We start from the raw sequence: 17,586 nt of genomic DNA on the forward strand, positions 1-17,586 counted from the left end.
AAAACATGCTCCAGTCTTCCTATAACACTCTCCTTTGTGCCATTTCCCACAAAAGTCACACTGAGGCACTAGAACCGGAACCGAAGAACCACCTCTACTAACAGCTGAAGGTGATGATGCTGTAGGCCTGAAGTGTGTATTGCTCCTCTGAGGGGCTGAAGTACGAGTCCTCTTACCGGACTGTGCGGATGATTCAGTAGGGCCAAAAGATTTCCTAGATCGCTCCTGATCAACACGCTCTCTACCAGAAGCTAACGCCTCCATATCCTCAGCATCCTTGGCTCTGCTTACCAGCACATCAAAAATCTCATCTTGAAGGGCTACCACCTGCCTACGTAGCTCGTATCTGAGTCCGAGGGCAAATTTACGGCATCGATCTCTCTCGGTAGGCACCAGACTGATTCCATACTTTAACAATTTCAAGAACTCTATCTCATACTCTAAAACAGTCATGTCACCCTGAACCAAGTCCTGAAACTGCTGTCGTCTCTGGACTAAGTAGCGCTCACCCAAGAATCGGCTCCGAAAGCGCTCCTTGAAGAAATCCCATGTCAAACGATTGGTAGGAACACTACCGGTTACTGACTCCCACCATGTGTGGGCATTGTCATCTAACATTGCTACTACCCCCAAATATCTCTTAGTTGAGTCCAAACCCAACTGATCCATGCGTCTTTCTATATCCTGTATCTAATCTTCTGCTTCAGTAGGAATTCCTCCAAGCTGTCCTCCAAAAGTCCTGACCCCATTAGCAATTAGAGTCTGCGAAATAGGAACCTCAGATACAACACCAGCAGCTCTGACTGCTCCCTGTATCAACTGTCTACCAAAAGTCTCATCCAAAGCAACTCCGGTAGATTCTGACTCAATATCGGTCGCTCCTATGATCGGTGTAGTCATGCCAATACCATCGGTAGGAGGCAGATTCGTTGGGGTCGAAGGAGCAGGATCACCTATCGGAGGTGGGGGATCTACTCGTATCTCATTGATCAGATCTGCAAATCTAGCCACTCGACCTCGTCCACGGCTAGTTCGACGACCACGTCTAGCACTCATTTTTTGTGGATCTCAAGTTTACTACAGAAGATAAAACTTATGGTTAGACAAGCACTTGGAGTCTCTAAACACAATTAAAATCTTAATAACTTTTTGACATGGCCTTAGTAACTTGTTTTGTAAATATTTCAAAATCGTATTTTCAATGTGGACTCATACACAGTCCGAGGTTTAAAAACCAAAGGCTCTGATACCAATAAATGTAACCTCCTAGACCCGGCCTATGCGTTTCGACTAAGTCTAGTGGATCACATTATGATTCTTTAAGACATTTTTCCGAAACCGTTATTCAATCAATGTAAAATCACATTATAAATGACATGAAATTATAATAAATCATACTATCAAAACCTAACTTGTAAATATAATACCAATAAGTAATAAATTAATTTAAAACATGTCTTAAAAATCAAATCACGATAAACCGAATAGTAATAGCAAAAGTGTCATCATATTAAAATCTCATACTTTAAAATAAGGTCCATGTTAACAAAATAAAGTCAACTTGCAAGGTAAAAACATTACAATCATATATACTTCAAAAGATATGTTGATCCTCCAAGTGCTCAATCCAGGGTAACTAGCCAACAGTATCTGAAAGGGGGAAAACATTTTCGAAAAGTGAGCTAGGCTCAGTGTGTCCCAACATTACCATAAAATTATAATAGGTACACTAAACAAATCATAGTCCATTAAGTCCCATAAAATTATACTGCAGTAAATCTCTTTAAAAAGCGTTACCCTAAGGGAACATCTTAGGGCTTGAGAGCCTACCCAAGATAGATTTTGGGGCCGTGGGGCCTACCTAAGAACACATCTTAGGGCCGCAGGGCCTACCCGAGAATGATCTCAGGGCCGCAGAGCCTACCTAAGAGTCACATTAGGTCCGTAAAATTTTCCAGCTTGATCAGAGCTGTACTTTATAAATTCGTATTCCAAAAATTCAATTGCACCGTGTTATAAATTCCATAAATCCATAAACATGGTAATCATATACCATTTCAAAACAAATATCAGATAACAGTCATAATCCATAAATCATCACATTAAATCGGTGCATCAACAATACGGTAACCAAAGAATTCAGTGTACCACATATTAAAACAAATAAAACAGTTCAATAATAAATAGGGAACACACCTCGATAATAGTTTCAAATAGTAGATCTACTGATTTCTGGTTTCACCACGCTTGCTATAGTTTTCGAACCTATTTTATAGTAACACTATATTACTTATGGGTAACATAAATAAATCTCTAAAATCATAAAATTTACGGGTCTTACGGGTGAATACTGGCATACGTGGTTTAATTGATCTAGAAGAGCTGGGTCGAGCTATCGAACGATCCGGAGAGTCTCGTGTACCTTCAAATAATAATAATTTATCAGCCCCAAATCTTACTTAATTGTTCAAAGCTAAAATTCTTAAGTATATAAGCATTTTCCGGGTTTGACTATCAATTTGCAGGATTTAGAGTCTGAATTTGGCCAAACGGATTACGGAATCAGGACGTCGAAAAATATAAAGTATGACTTTTCAAAAATTCAAATTCTTGGTCAAAGTCAAAGTCAACAACTTTGACCGTCAATTTGGAGACATTTGGGTTCGAATTTGGCGAAACGGACTGCGGAAATGGATTCGGCATGTCGAAAATTATCAGGATAGGTATACTCGGAAAAGATTTACGGTTGTTTAAGGGTCGGTCAAAGCCATTTTAAGTTTTGGTCAAAGAAAGTCAACGGTCAACGGTCACGGTCAACTGTCAACGGTCGGGTAGGGTCAACGGTCTGGTCGGGTCAACAGCCGGGTCGGGTCAACAGTCGGGTCGGGTCAACAATCGGGTCGGGTCAACCTGGTTCAGATCGATCAAACCGGTTCAGACCGGTCAGACCGGTTCAAAACTGGTTAAACAGGTTTTCCAGCAGCTCACTCTCCCTGCGACGGCTCGTGCGGCGCTTGAACAGTGATACGGTGTCGGAAAATTCCTGGAAAAATTCCTAAAAATTATTTTGAGCGATTTCGAGATACTTACAACAATCGGTTCAAATTTTTGAACGGCAGAGAGTTCGATTTCAACTCAGCCGAAACTTTGACTGCTCCACCTCCTCACGCGCCGCCGTCGACGGCGAACAAGGTTGACACTGGTGGACTCGAAACAGCACAAGGAACACGATGGTGCAAGAGGTGTCGTAAACGGAGCAACGATCGGCGGTGAATTTGAGATTTTCTCGGTGATGGAGCTAAAAATAACGTCGAGACTTTGACTGTAAATTCCCGATGTTTGGCAGCGTTTCGCTTCAATTAATTTGAAGGGTTTGTTCCTCGCTTGAAGATGAACACAACGGTGGTTTTAAAACGACGATCGAAATTCAGACGGCGCCGAAATCGAGGTCGGAAACCGACGTAGGAGAAGGGGATTTGGGCGTGGTTTTCTGTTTGAAACAAAAAATCACAATACCACATATATACCCAAACTTACCTAATTATTTTGGGTAAATTCAGGGTTTAATCCCTGAATTTTCTTTAACTCTAAAACAAGCTCCAAATTTTAAAATCTTTCAATTTAGTCCCCAATTTTTGCCAATTTTCACAATTAACACCCAATTTCAATTAAATATTATTTTGTAAGTATTCGGGTTGTTACAGCTTGTGTGGTAAGAATTTCGGTTCTTGGTTTCATTTTCGTTCTATAAAATGGTAAAAAAAATTTGCTTTGTTTTGGACGTTTTGGTAACATGTTAATATGTTCTCTAAGGTCTCCATTGGGTTCTTGATGAAGTAATATTGGTGCATCAACTTTCGACAACAAGTATATAATAGTTTAAATTTGATTTTGTGCTTGGATCACCATTGCAGTAAGTGGCATTCCATTCTTGAGTGATGAATGTAATCAATGTTAAATGAGGGATTATGTGAGGGCAATTCCTTAGACTAAAACCCTATGGTAAGTAAGTACTTGTTAAATAGATTGAATATGTTACACTTGGCACATAGTTATTTTGAAAACCTATCTTAAGTATGAATATACATGATGTGGGATGAGTGGAACAACTTTGCTATCCATGGATGAGTGAGAAACTTGTTGTCCAGTTAAGGTTGATCATGACAACCAATCTGTTTTATGTTTAAAATTGTGAATAGGATATGTTAAACTATGCATCTTATGTCAACTACTCTTGATGAACATAAATTAATTGGAAATTGTTCTTAATAGGACCTTTGGATTTGAAAGGAATGCCTAGGAAATAGTAATTTATGTTCTATATGTGTGAGTGATAGGGAATTGAAGTGGTAAGGTTGGTGACTTGATCTTAGCTCCGAGAAGATTAAGCGGTAAGGTTGGAGTGTTGAGCGTAGCTCGAACATTATAGTTTTGGACCTTAGTGGGTCCACAAATAAAAGGGAAATGTATGAAATCTATTTATCCATCGAATGACTTGTATTGTGAACAAACGCCATTGATCTTAAATTGGAATTAATTGTGTTATGTGTGTTACTTGCCACAAAGGTAATTGTGCATGTGTGCGTGATTTATAGTAGTGCATGTGATAAACTAAAACACGTTTGCTATCTGATATTTGTGTGCATTTGGAGTATAATGTAGGTAAATCATAGCACGACATATTGGGATGATCATTGAGGTAAGAACATGTGAGGTTTGTATGGCATTTAGGAGTGTTCTCTTTTAGCCTTGATATGTGCATCACTTAGGAATGTTTAATCACTCAGGAATGTTTAATCACTCACTGAGCTTTTAGCTCACACTCAAGGATTAGTTGTTAATTTGGGAGAAAGAAGAGATCATCTGCTTGTGATCAAACAAAGCATGATTTTAATAAAGCTTATGTGGTTTTACCTAGTGGTTTGAGGCAATGTGGGATCTTATGTAGGCGTTAGATTGAGTAATGAGATGTTGAACATGATTTGAGTTCATAATGTGGCTTCTGGATACTTGAATCTTTGAATAAACACATGATGTTGATCTTAAATTTTCTTGTGTACAATTGTTCATAATGCCTAAGTTGCCTAAATTGCTCAGTTGTGGTTGTATGTCTCAAGTTGGGTTTGGTGTGCTTAGACAAGTTTGAATATGTGTACATGGTATGTTAGGTTCATAGGATGAATGAAATGACCCAAAATGCACAATATGATGATGTGACTTGCTTGAAAGTTGACATTATATGTAATAATTGACTACAAATGCTAGATTCTTGTATGAAATGTTAAATTATGATATGAAGCATGCTACATATGTGTTTTGACATGTTTAAACCGATTCAAGTGTGTTCAAGCATGTTCGTAGACCGTAGGATCAATCGTGTGGTGATATGTTGGCTTGTTCTTGCGTGTTCATATGAATTTTTTTCATTTTCCAGAAAAATGATCGATCCTTTGGCTAAAAGGATCAACCCCTTTAGGCAAATTATCTATCCCCTTCCAAATGGATCGATCCCTTGATCCAACTTTACATACTAGAATGCAAAGGATCAATCCCCTGTGAAAATGGATTGATTAATTTGTTGTTTGCTAGATGAAAAAAAGGTAAAATTTGGTTCATAAAAGTCCCAAGTGTTTCTAAGTCTTAGTTTGACCCTAGGATGTTTATGTGAGTTCAAAGTGGTCCTAGAAATGAATTTTTAATTATTACTTGGTCTTAAATCAAAATTTGATGAAACTTGTTCTGTCATCCTTTAATATTCTGAATTACATAACAGTGTCAATTGCATGTTTGTTGTTCGTATGTAACTTTTGTATTATTTATGTTTTGGTCCCTAAAAGATTGTGCTCAGTTAGGTCGCTGATTAAAATAAAAATTTGCATGTCTAATCAGGTATGGGCAATCATTATTAATTAACACAATTTTCATATTTAACATTGAATTGATAATGGCATGTGAAATAATTGATTTACCCCTATGTTGTATAATCTCGTTTTATGTGCAATGTATGATTGTATGTTTGTTGGAAGCCTAATTTTGTGCTATTATGTTATGATGTGTTGCGTGTTGAATATTTATCTTAACCGTTTTCACTTAGTACGCATGGATAGGGCTTGTTTGTTCGATTCGTTTAAAAATCTAATGCACTCAGAATGCTCGGGTTATCCTACGCCATCGGGTATAGGATGTTACAAGAATGATTAAGTTATCTACCTTTGTTTGTTTTGGAGGCTAGGATCCGTCTCTCAATGCACCGCTTTGTGAAGGGTGTAATCAATTCGTTTGGGGTAGCTTTGGACCAATTGATTGACATTTCCTGGTGGATTGTCATTGGTTATCTTACCCTATACCAATGAAAAAATTGTTTCTATCGGTGTTTGTGCTACAAATTATTTTTAAACTAAACAGAGTGGCCCAAAAGACCAGTTTGTAACTTTTAAGTTTTATGCGGAGGCATACTAAGGGGATTAAGACAAGAGCCTATCTTATATTGGAGCAGCAAGTATAAGTTTAGGTTGGATTGTTCCAAAGATATACAAGTTACGCGGAAGCTACCCAAAGGCTTTGATTTTTCACTACGATGGAGTATGCTTGATTAGATGACAAAGACTACTATTCCATAGTAGGAAGGGGAGGAGGAGCAATTCATTAAAGAAGGGCGGATGACTGTTGTTTCTGAGGAGACTTTTGTTCTGAATGTTTGCAATTTTTTCGTGGGAGAATCCTCGATGGATTCAAAATTGTAGATGCTGCAAGTATGTTCAAGCTGCCTCCGGGTCTACAAGATTGTAGGAAAATGTAGCCCTATGGAGGCATAAATGATTGGGCAAAGATGCTATTATGGAAGAAGGTGGAGGAGGTAGACACGCTGCTCGCGTTCCGCAATTTTCCTCATATACTCTAGTCAGTCTAGCAGATTACGTGGAGCTTTGCAAGGAATTTTAAGTCTGATGACGATGTAATCCTAGAGGAGTTGTCACAGAAGTGAATCTAGAGGAGGAGGAGAGGTAGAGCAGGAGTTTAAAGACACTCAATGATGATCTGAGTGAGGTTGTAAGATGAGGCGTGGGTGCCAGAGGCTATTGTAGGTGAAAACAAAGGAGCGAGTAAAGTGTCTTTGCACGATGAGTCGGGGCCTTTTGCTAATCCTCCAGCATAGGTGATGGGTATAACCAATGACAATTTTAATATTTATTCTTCGATTGATATTTCATCATCGTCTTCATCGGAGGAAACAAAGGAGTTATTGAGGCCATTAAACATTATACCTTTGCATTTTGTTCCCACGAGTATCCATTAGAGATGCATGATGTACTGGATGAAATGAGGATGAGAGGAGACATGTATAGACTGCGGAAGAGGCCCTTCTCTTCAGCGTCTTTGCAACACCTTAAAATTCTGTGTAATTTTTTTTTTCGATGTCCAATGATTAGGATACTCTTTTTTGGTAAGTTATCTTATTGTTTTAGATTTCCGATAATGGGATTAATTATATTTTATAGCATAGATTAAAGAATAATTGATTTTAGATAAAAAAAAAATTTAAGGACTAAAATATGAAAAATGAAGATTTTGGTAACTGTAATGAAAAGTGAAAACTTTGGTGCTCAAATGAAAACAAAAGAACATATTAGCTGGTAAATGTTTAATTAGACAATGCAATGATTAGTTTACGAAAAGAAAAGATAAAGAATTGATATTAAGATTTAACTTTTTCTAAAATAGTGAATAAGCTACTTATGTGTCTTTTAGTTATAATTTAGTCATTTTTCTCTTAATTATTAAATTAGTAATTTTGGGTTTCCCTTCTTAGAAGGTTTATTATACTAATTTAAAAGTATTTTCAGAGAAGATTGAGGAACTATTTTCCAATCATCTTTTTTTTTTATCTCAAACCCTCTTTCAAACCTTAAAACATCATATATGACATTGTTTTTCTCTAAAAATTTAAGCATTTTTCTTATATAAATTGAAAAGTAAACATATTGATTTAAATAAATTTTAAAGAATCCAAATCATCTAATAAAACTAAATTCAAATTTAACATCCGTTTTTGTATCCATTTCCGGATTACGGATTTCTTTGTAATGCAAAAAAAAGGGAAGGAAAGAAAGCACAGACAACAATTCATTGGTTTACCAGAGATTGGTAAAATTTTGTACACTTCAAAACAAATTGGACAAAAAACACTAAGGAACATCCCACACTCCCTATCAACGCTTGGCATGAAGGCAATGTAACATTGTCCCTATCAGTCTGCAATAGCGCATTTTCAGTAATCATCTTCCAACTTATACCTGCTGAAGTGATTGACCCTGAATTTCCACTCTCCTTGGATAGGATCATAAGAAAGAAACTCAGCTCCTTGGTCCTCCGCCTTCCTTTTGAGAATTTCCTTATATTTCTCGACTTTCGGACCTTCCATATTCTGCTGTCCCGTCTTTTTATCGAAGCACTTTATGTTAAGAAGCGTTACCACTGCAGGCTTATTGAGACCTTGTCCAACAGTAGGTTTCTTGGTGTCATCCATGTAAACAATTACCTCACGGTTGTTGAACTGCACAAGGGATTCCAGATCCAGACGTCTCACATCTGTCTCACCCAGGAACTTGATGCTTCCGTAACCATTCCGCCCGACCACAAAGTCCTCGACATGCCAACAGTACCCTGGTTCAGCCCTTTCTTTTGCCGCCAGTTCCTGGATTCGAGGTTCTATATAGTAATCAGACCGCCTAAGCTTCGGCATTAGAGCTTCTATGTCAGCCCCATGCTCGAACACGATAGCAGCCTCACCAGCTCTATGGTCATTGAGTGTCATGTATGAATCCTCTTTTTGAGCAGAATGATCATAATGGACTCCGCTAGCTTTCTGGCTAACTCTGACTGGATGAATTCGCTCCTTCGCAAGGCCATTTTCACCTGGATCATATTAATCAAGAAAGATTGAACAGCAGCCTAGATGATCAGACAATTATCGAAATCTTTATCAGAAAAGAATCAACATGGCATCATGGCAGAAAGGGAATAAAAAACAGGCTACCATTACAGACAATCTAGCAGACTGGAAAGATAAAAGAAAAGATTGTGGAGCAACAATTAGTTTCTAAACCAAGCAATACAATAGGGGTGAGGAAGAGAGAGATTGTTAGCCATGAAAGTTCCACATCATAAAATGCTAAATAAAAGAAGCAATATAAATTAATAAAATGGCATGACAGGAACCTAAAGGTGATTACAGTTTCATGTAAAAGATACTACTTACCATCTTCATTCTCAGCATTGGAGACATCATCAGAAATTTTGCCTAAATTAAAAGCATGCTCCAAATAGTCAGCATGAGTAGCAAAAAATCCTTTTAATCAGACTATTAAAAATAAATAAATAACCATGAATTCAAGCATCTTAAAACGGTTAAAGTCTATTAAAAGTCTCTGTACCATTACTAAAAAAGTTCATTTTAGTCCCTCTACCATAAAAATGTACATTTAAGTTCTTGTACGTTTGAAAAGTGAATACCTTGGTCAAAACTTTTCAAGTAATTGTTACTTGGCTTAAATATTTTGTTTTAAACACCCTTAAGTCCCTATCAATTTTGAAATTGAGCAAATTGATCCCTCTTGAAAAAAGGAGAGTAATTTATTCAATGTACATTTTGAAAGTGAATAAATAAGAATGGTCTATAATGGTGTTGACCTTTCACTCAGTGCATGACACGTGTTCAACTCTGATTGGATTATTTTTAAAATAAAATAAAACTAAAAATTTATATAATTTCACAATATTTATTCAGAATTTTGAAAATTTTATTGAAATTTTAAATATTTTCTTTGATCTTTTATCATCTTTTTCGGTTAAACCCTTACCTCCACTTGAATTCTAAAAATTGTAAGAAAATTAAATTTTCACTTTTTCAATTAAATTTTTTTTATGTTTTGGTTTGTAATTATAATATTATTGTAAGTGAAGACAGCGGAGATTGGAGTTAGAATATGAAATGATTTTGCATTTACTGTTTGGACATTTTACTTAAAAGTTCACAAAAAATGTTTTGAGAGATTACTTTGCTCGAGTTCAAAATTGAGAGGGACCTGAAGAGAGTTTAAACTAAAATATTTAAGCCAACTAACAAGGACTATAGTGTTTGGGACCAAAATGTTAACTTTTCAAACATTTTGGGACTAAAATGAACTTTTTGGTATGGTACAGAGACAACTGTTCCTTTCTATAATAAAGAGACTCGAATAAGTTTTTTGGTATGGTACAAAGACTTCTAATAGACTTTAACTTTTGAAAACAAAATCATAGCATTTTCACCTGTGTTTTAAAAGGCACGAGGCGCTCCAAGGCGATTAGCTAGAGCCTCAACTTTTGAGGCGCTTTGAGACAAGGGATTCACATACGTGAGACGCTTAATTTTACAAAAAATTTGTAAATATTTTACAACCATACCTCAAACACAATTTAACCTTTGAATATGACACGTTGCGAATATAGAATAATTTAGAAAAAGGTTAAAATAATGAATATGACACGTTGCGAATAGGGAATAATTAAAAAAAAGGTTAAGGGAGAGAAGAGATAATTAATCAACGGTTGAGGTCTTGCCATGTTGGTTTAAACCCAATGTGAATCGTTGGATCTGTCAAGGAATGAAGGGTTCAGATTCGGTCATTATTTGGTAATCAGTGATCGTGGCTGTTCACTAAGACTTGGAGTGGGTTTCATTGAGGGTGAAATAGCGAAAAGAAGATGACATTTAGAGAACAAAAAGAGGAAAGAGAGAGATAAGGAGAAGAGGGAGAGAAGGGCAGAGAAAGAGAAGAAGAGATCGAGAATGAGAACGGGAACGGGAACTAGAACTAGAACGGGAACGGGATAGAGAGCGAGATATGGAACGGGAAAGAGAAAGAGATCGCTTGAGTAGAGCGAGTAAGAGAAGAGGGGATAGATTGAAAAGTAATAGATAAGATGGAGCTGATGAAAGTTCTGAAGAAAGTGTAAACGATGATGAAGATGATGACGAGTCAGAAGGCAGGGAACCACTGCTGGTGGAGGTTCTGTTCGGATGATTCCGCCAAGCAACGTCGTCGGGTCTCTGTCCATTCACCATCAACAACAACATCAGCACCGACAGAGTTTTCCGATACCGGTGAAAGTTATTAGAACGACACCGCCATCAGGCCCTTCTATGACTACCACAACAACTACCACGTCTACACCGAAAGAGTCTTGCAATCATTGTACGTGAATCGCTAAAAGCATCGTCTCGTCGCCTCTCGCCGCCTCCGACGACTGAATCGCCGCCTCATGTACTCGTCGTCGCCTTAGTGGTCGGAGGCTTTCTTCTAAACGCCTTGCCTCAAAGCGCCTCAGGCGCGCTTTTTAAAACACAGATTTTCACAGTTGAGAAAGAATATTTCAATGGCACAAAAAGAGACCTCTCACAATAAAAGGCATTACTATTTATTTCACCGGGTCAATTGGTATCCCTTTGTAAGCTAATCGGTTTGACTATAATCCAAGGTGTCCATATGGGAGTGTGTTGGACAAAGGGACAAGAGAGACTAGAAACACGAGACGCTACAAATAGGAATCAATTACATAAGGAAAAAAATTACTCTCAATACGAGAGACTAAATGCTACTAACATGGACTAGAGCAAAAATAACATTTTAGAGTTACTAATTTTGTGAGGTGTAGGACTCTCAGCTTTGGGTTATTACTAGTAGGGTGATATCTCCTTGCCGGCAAACTGATCCGCCTTTGTGAATGGTACCGAGAAGTCAATAAGGGAGATATTCTAACAGGGGGAGGTTTGTCCACCACCTGATAGTAATTGGAAGTCAACCAATGAATACTATTATATTTTTAATTTAAAACAAAATCATCGGAATTTTGAAGAGAGAACTAATGATCTACAAGTGAACAGATCAACAACTCAAACTTGAAAAAACAAAGTGAGGTCAGAAAGTTACAGGCATGCTGGAAATTCCATACTGAACAGATGGTGCACTTCCAGCCCGACCAATAGACATTTGAGGCATTGCAGGGAGTGATCCATAAGGATTTATAATAGTCCCTGGTTGTACTACAGCAGCATTAGGGGTAGCAGACCTGTCAAACAGGAGCATGCAGGATTAAGCTGCACAATAAATCACATAACTATTTGTATAAACATGGAGAAAAGTTATTCAAGCACTCGCTTTCATAGACGTGTAAATGTAAAAAAAGAGTGTACATATATATATATATATATATCCGTGTGTGTGTGTGTGTGCCAGTGAAAACAAAAGAAAAATCTCAAAGATATTACACATACGACAGGCCAATATTACTCTGACCAAAAATGCCCAATCCACCACCTACAATGTCAACAACGTCATTATAGACAGCATCATCAGATAAATCTCAAACTCCGATTATAATATTCAAGATAAAGCTTCGCCTTCCTGATTGTGTTTGATTAAAATTGCTAAAGCTGAAAGTACCACTGGTCTGAGCTGGCTGAAAAGGATAAGCAAAAGAGGGCTGCACAAAGAGTAGGCCAAACTACAAACTTGAGAAAAACATGCATGTTTATCACATAAAGACTCGTGTATAGACCTAGAGAGAGTATTATTGAAAAATAGAACAAGCCAATCCCCTAAAGTCTTAATCTCATAAAATATTTTAATTTTTAAAGCAACCCTCATAAAAATAACTACTCCTTTTTTCAATTAATCACACACAAGGCTCAATATTGGACAAATTAGATTTAATTCTCAATACAATAAAAAGAGGCAGATAATTCTGCAACCTGCAACAACATGATGAAATGCACAGAAAAAAGACTACTTGGAAACAAACAATTATTTTGGTGGTTAAAAATGACATGGGTAGTTTTTAAATAAATCTATTTTTAATTAAAAAGCAATAAAAGACCTAAAAAAATCTTATGACTATATTATCTTTTATTTTATAAACTGGGTATTTGTAATTTTCATGATTGAGTTGATGTCACTCAACTTGTGACTCGTAGTCATGGCTTTTATAATTTTGAGTGATTCAGACCCCAAAACATCCGGCATTGTATTGCCATGGTATTTGAGCTCATTTTACCCCTGGGATTTTGTTTTCGTCCCTGAAAAAGGGATGGGAGCATCTCTTGGGGAGGATGGCTCACATAACTGTGCCGAGAGCTGTGAGAGGTTCACATAGGCATGCCGAGATCCACAGGTGTGAAATGTGAGCACTTGGGCACGTGCAAAGAATCACCCTCCACCAAGAGGTGCTCATATGCCCTCTTCAGGAACTGGGGACAAAATCTCAAAGCTAAACCAAACACAAACAACCTAAGAATACAATGCTGGACATGTTGGGGGGGTCTGAAATCCCTCAACAATAGTAGTATTGGTACTATAACCAATTAATACAAGCTAAGGACCGTAAACATCATGAAAAAGGGCAACTATAAAGATTTCACAAGTTACTGTTGTGCCAAAGGCAGCTGAGTTGCAAGGAGCCGCGGATGGAGAGCTTGAAAAGAGATTCCCACTAAATCCAGTGGAAGGTGTGTTGAAAATGCTTGTTTGACCAAAGTTAGTAGTATTCTGTCCTAAGGTAGAGGTCATCTGGCCAAATGCATTGCCAGTCTGCCCAATTGCAGGGGAAGAATTGAACAAAGGTGATGTCCGACTGTTGCCAAAATTTAAGCTGATGGCAAATGCTGAAGTTGTTGCAGGAGTTACACCAGAACCAAAAATGGAAGGCGAAGATGAAAATGGAGTGACAGACGAACCAAAGAGAGATGAACCGGTTCCAAATGTAGGAGTAGATGATGAACTAAATAATGAAGTTGATGAAGTTTGGCCAAAAAGGCTTGATGATGTTGATTGAAAAGGATTTGATGTAGTAGTCGAGGTTGCAATACCTGAACTACTGAAGGATGGAGGTTTTACACTAAATGAATTGGTGCTTGTGCTGGAGAAAGGATTTGCAGGTGTTTGGCCTAATGTTGAAGAACCAAAAGGACTAGTAGATGCAGATGACACACCAAACCCAATTCCTCCAGTAGGCTGAGCAGCTGGCTGCAGTCCACCTGATATTTCACATTAGTACAGAAAGGTAGTGAATGTCAAACAACAGAAAAGGAATTACTAATTTTAAGGGCTTTACATTATTTTACAATGGTACCTTTATCTCCTAATTGATAATCCTCCCATCTCAGCCTCTCGTCACTTTTATCTTTGTAAACAGGCATAGCTGATATTGACTCTAACTTTGCACCTGGCTGCCCGCTCCCGCTATCTGCATCAGTTGTCAGTGTGTAAGGAGCCACTCGACTTCCCCCAAGTTGGCCACCAAACGGTGACTGGCCAAGGCTAGTGCTTCCAAATGCCGAGACTGCATGAAAATTCAATTTTTAATTATTCGTGTGCATGTGTGCGGGTAAAAGTCAACTTGCACTAACAATGCGGAAGGCCTATCAAACTATATACTTTTGCCTAAACCGTACAAATAATTTCGAAGTTTGTAGTGGATCATGCAGATTGATTACTCACCAAAAGGAGAACTCTGGGCTCCAAATGATATTGTTCCATATGGACTATTACCGAATGCTGGTGTTGATTGACCAAAGGCTGGGCTAGACCCAAAGCTGAACGATGGAGTAGAAGATGCTCCGAAAGCAGGAGTGCTTGAACCCCCAAAATCAGAACCTGAAACTCCAAAAGCAGGAGTGGCAGAAGTGCCAAAAGCAGCTGAGCTTGACGCCCAAATGTGCCTCCAGTTCCAAAGACCGGAACATTAGACACACCAAATGCTGTTCCAGTGCTCCCAAATGCTGGACTTCCAGTTGAACCAAAGGCAGGGGTGCTCGTGGCACCAAACGTAGGAGTGCTTGTGCCACCAAATGCAGGTGTACTTGAGGCACCAAAGGCAGGGGTGCTTGTGGCACCAAAAGACGGGGTACTTGTGGCACCAAAAGCCGGGTACTTGTGGCACCAAAGGCAGAGCTGGAACCAATCGCAGACTGAGTTGAACCAAAAGGTGTGGAGGAACCAAATATACCACTACCAAATGCAGGTTGAGATTGCTGATTTGTGCTTCTAAAAGGACTTGATTGAGTGGGAGTAGACCCAAAGCCAAATGCAGGCTTCTGACCAAAAAGAGAAGATCCTATACAAAATAAAGTCAACAGACACCAGTCTACCCAAGAGCTAATGATTTAAAGGTCACTGATAACCAGAAATTAGCAGCTTAAATGTTTTTGAGTAAGAAGAGCTCCACATGATAGATAGTTCTCGTCCTTGATCATGTTTAAGTGCTTAATGAAGAATGAAGTAATTTAAAAAAATACACTTTCTAATGAACACTAAATTTTCCATCTCCTTGAAATAAAAGTGCAACTAACTGGATATATATTTGCATAACAATTATTAGAATGCTATGATTATTAAGGCATCACAAAATACCAATGATCTACACATTACTCTAAAGAGTATAAATTCTTATAGGAACAAATTAGTCTAAAGTCTAAACTCCAAAGTAAAGAGTATAAATGCATATAGGTAACTAAACAAACCTAACAAAACAGATTAGTGTTGACTCTTGGTTGAGCATAACAATAGAATTCTAGAATTTACACATTATGTCAACTGCAATCGTATTATTTAATATAATTAACAGGAGGAATATGAAATTATCCAAATGAAGGATTACTAAATCATAATAATAGCAAGGGAAAACATACACACACTTACCACCGAAAGATGACTATGAACTGCCGAAAGCAGGTGTAGAAGAACCAAAAGCTGGAGATGATGAGGCACCAAAGGCAGTTGTTGAGGAGAAGGGAGAAGAAGATCGGGCTGCACCGAACACTCCAGTAGAAGTACCCCCAAATATTGAAACCCCTGTTTGGGAACCAAAAGGATTTGGACTGTCAAAGGAAGGTTTAGGTGCAAATGGATTGCTACTTGCATTGCTGGTCTGGCCAAAAACAGATTGGGATGCAAACGGGCTACTTGATGATTGCCCAAAAGCTGTTTGAAGAGTTTCTAACAATTAATTTAATGGTACAAAAAAATCATAATTAAAACAAATTTATCCTCAAAAAGGATGAAGTGAAACACAGGTTAAAGATTAAAAAAAAAACAAAGAACTACAAGCATATGACAATGATTGATTATTGACCAGTAACTAACGCAATCGATTTGCTAATTAAAATATTATAATTAACTGCAGACACTACACAACCAGCTAATAGTTTACCAAGGAACAGAAAACTATCAGGATACAGGCACACACTTTTAGAGTAATAAAGTGCAGTAGCATTTAAAGAAAGCCGCCAAAAATACAAAACAATAATAATGATAACTTAAAAAATGCGTGTAAGTTACTAGCAGGAGCTTCCAAAAAGGAAACGAATCAATTATGCATTCATCGGAATGACGTCTCAAGCTATAAAATCAGGATACGATTTCAACCAGAAAGAATGGAATGGTAAGAGAAAGTCTCACGGTTAGATGCACCAAACATCTTTGTCTATGTAGTTCTTCACTCCACAGGTCCTTGATCTCAAACTAAGAACATAAAATGAAGCAGAAAACGGATTAACCAAACACGGGAACTAGAATAAGAAACGAAACAAATAAATTAAAATTAAAACCATAAGAAAATTTAAACTAATATTACAGAAACAAATTAAAAGCGGCAAACTAAAATCGGATTCATTTTCCAACCAAAAGAATCATTCCTTTGGCAGCGATGGAAACATTCTTAAAATTTGTTCTACTAATTCAGTCACTTAAAACTAAATAAGAAAAATAGACAAAAAGAAAGAAAGAAAGAAAGAAGATATACAGAGAGAAAATGTGTTGGATGCTTCAATGAATTGCAAATAACACCTCAGCTATTAAAATCTGGCTGTATTATGGGGGAGTTATGCAGTGGAAATACGGGTGAGAGAATAACAGCAGATGATAAATTAGGGATCCAGAAGGCGTGAACCTTTTTTTCCAATGGACCTGATTTGGGAGATCATGTGGGAGAATCAGAACATAAGAGGAAGTGGGAGAGACCCACGAAGCCCGAATGAACCAAACGGAGAAGAAAGCAAACCGGATCAATCACAAATAGAGGGATACGTAGGATCGGGCTATCCACGTGGCACTTCCGTTTACTCAATCTCCGGACGTTGACTATATTTTTGACTATATTTTAAGATAAAATATATATTTAGACATTTAACTATTATTTTTTTTAAAATAATTATACCTACAATTATATTGACACAATAATAAATTTACCTATCAATATTTATACAAATGATTGTTTTAGCCACTATTTTTTTTAAGTATTTTAATTTGAATGTTTCAATATTTTGTCAAAATATCCTTGTTGCAAAAAAAAAAAAAAAATATTAGCTGACTAACAATCAATATGTATTACTGATGTGATTTGTTTTACATGTACTTCACGAATCATCACCCAAATGATGATGTGATATATATCATATCATTTAAAATGATGATGTGACAACTGACACATTAATAATTAAGTACATATGAAAATATCATAATATCAACATATGTTGACCACTAGTCAACT

General features: G+C 37.4%; 1 pseudogene; it reads right to left on the bottom strand.

The window, feature by feature from the left end:
- Nucleotides 1-8,247: 8,247 nt before the first annotated feature.
- On the bottom strand, nt 8,248-17,063 carry LOC120140690 (annotated as a pseudogene).
- Nucleotides 17,064-17,586: the final 523 nt, after the last annotated feature.

This window comes from Hibiscus syriacus, unplaced genomic scaffold (assembly GCF_006381635.1).
Source record: "Hibiscus syriacus cultivar Baekdansim isolate YM2019G1 unplaced genomic scaffold, ASM638163v2 tig00002237_pilon, whole genome shotgun sequence".
NCBI lineage: Eukaryota > Viridiplantae > Streptophyta > Magnoliopsida > Malvales > Malvaceae > Hibiscus > Hibiscus syriacus.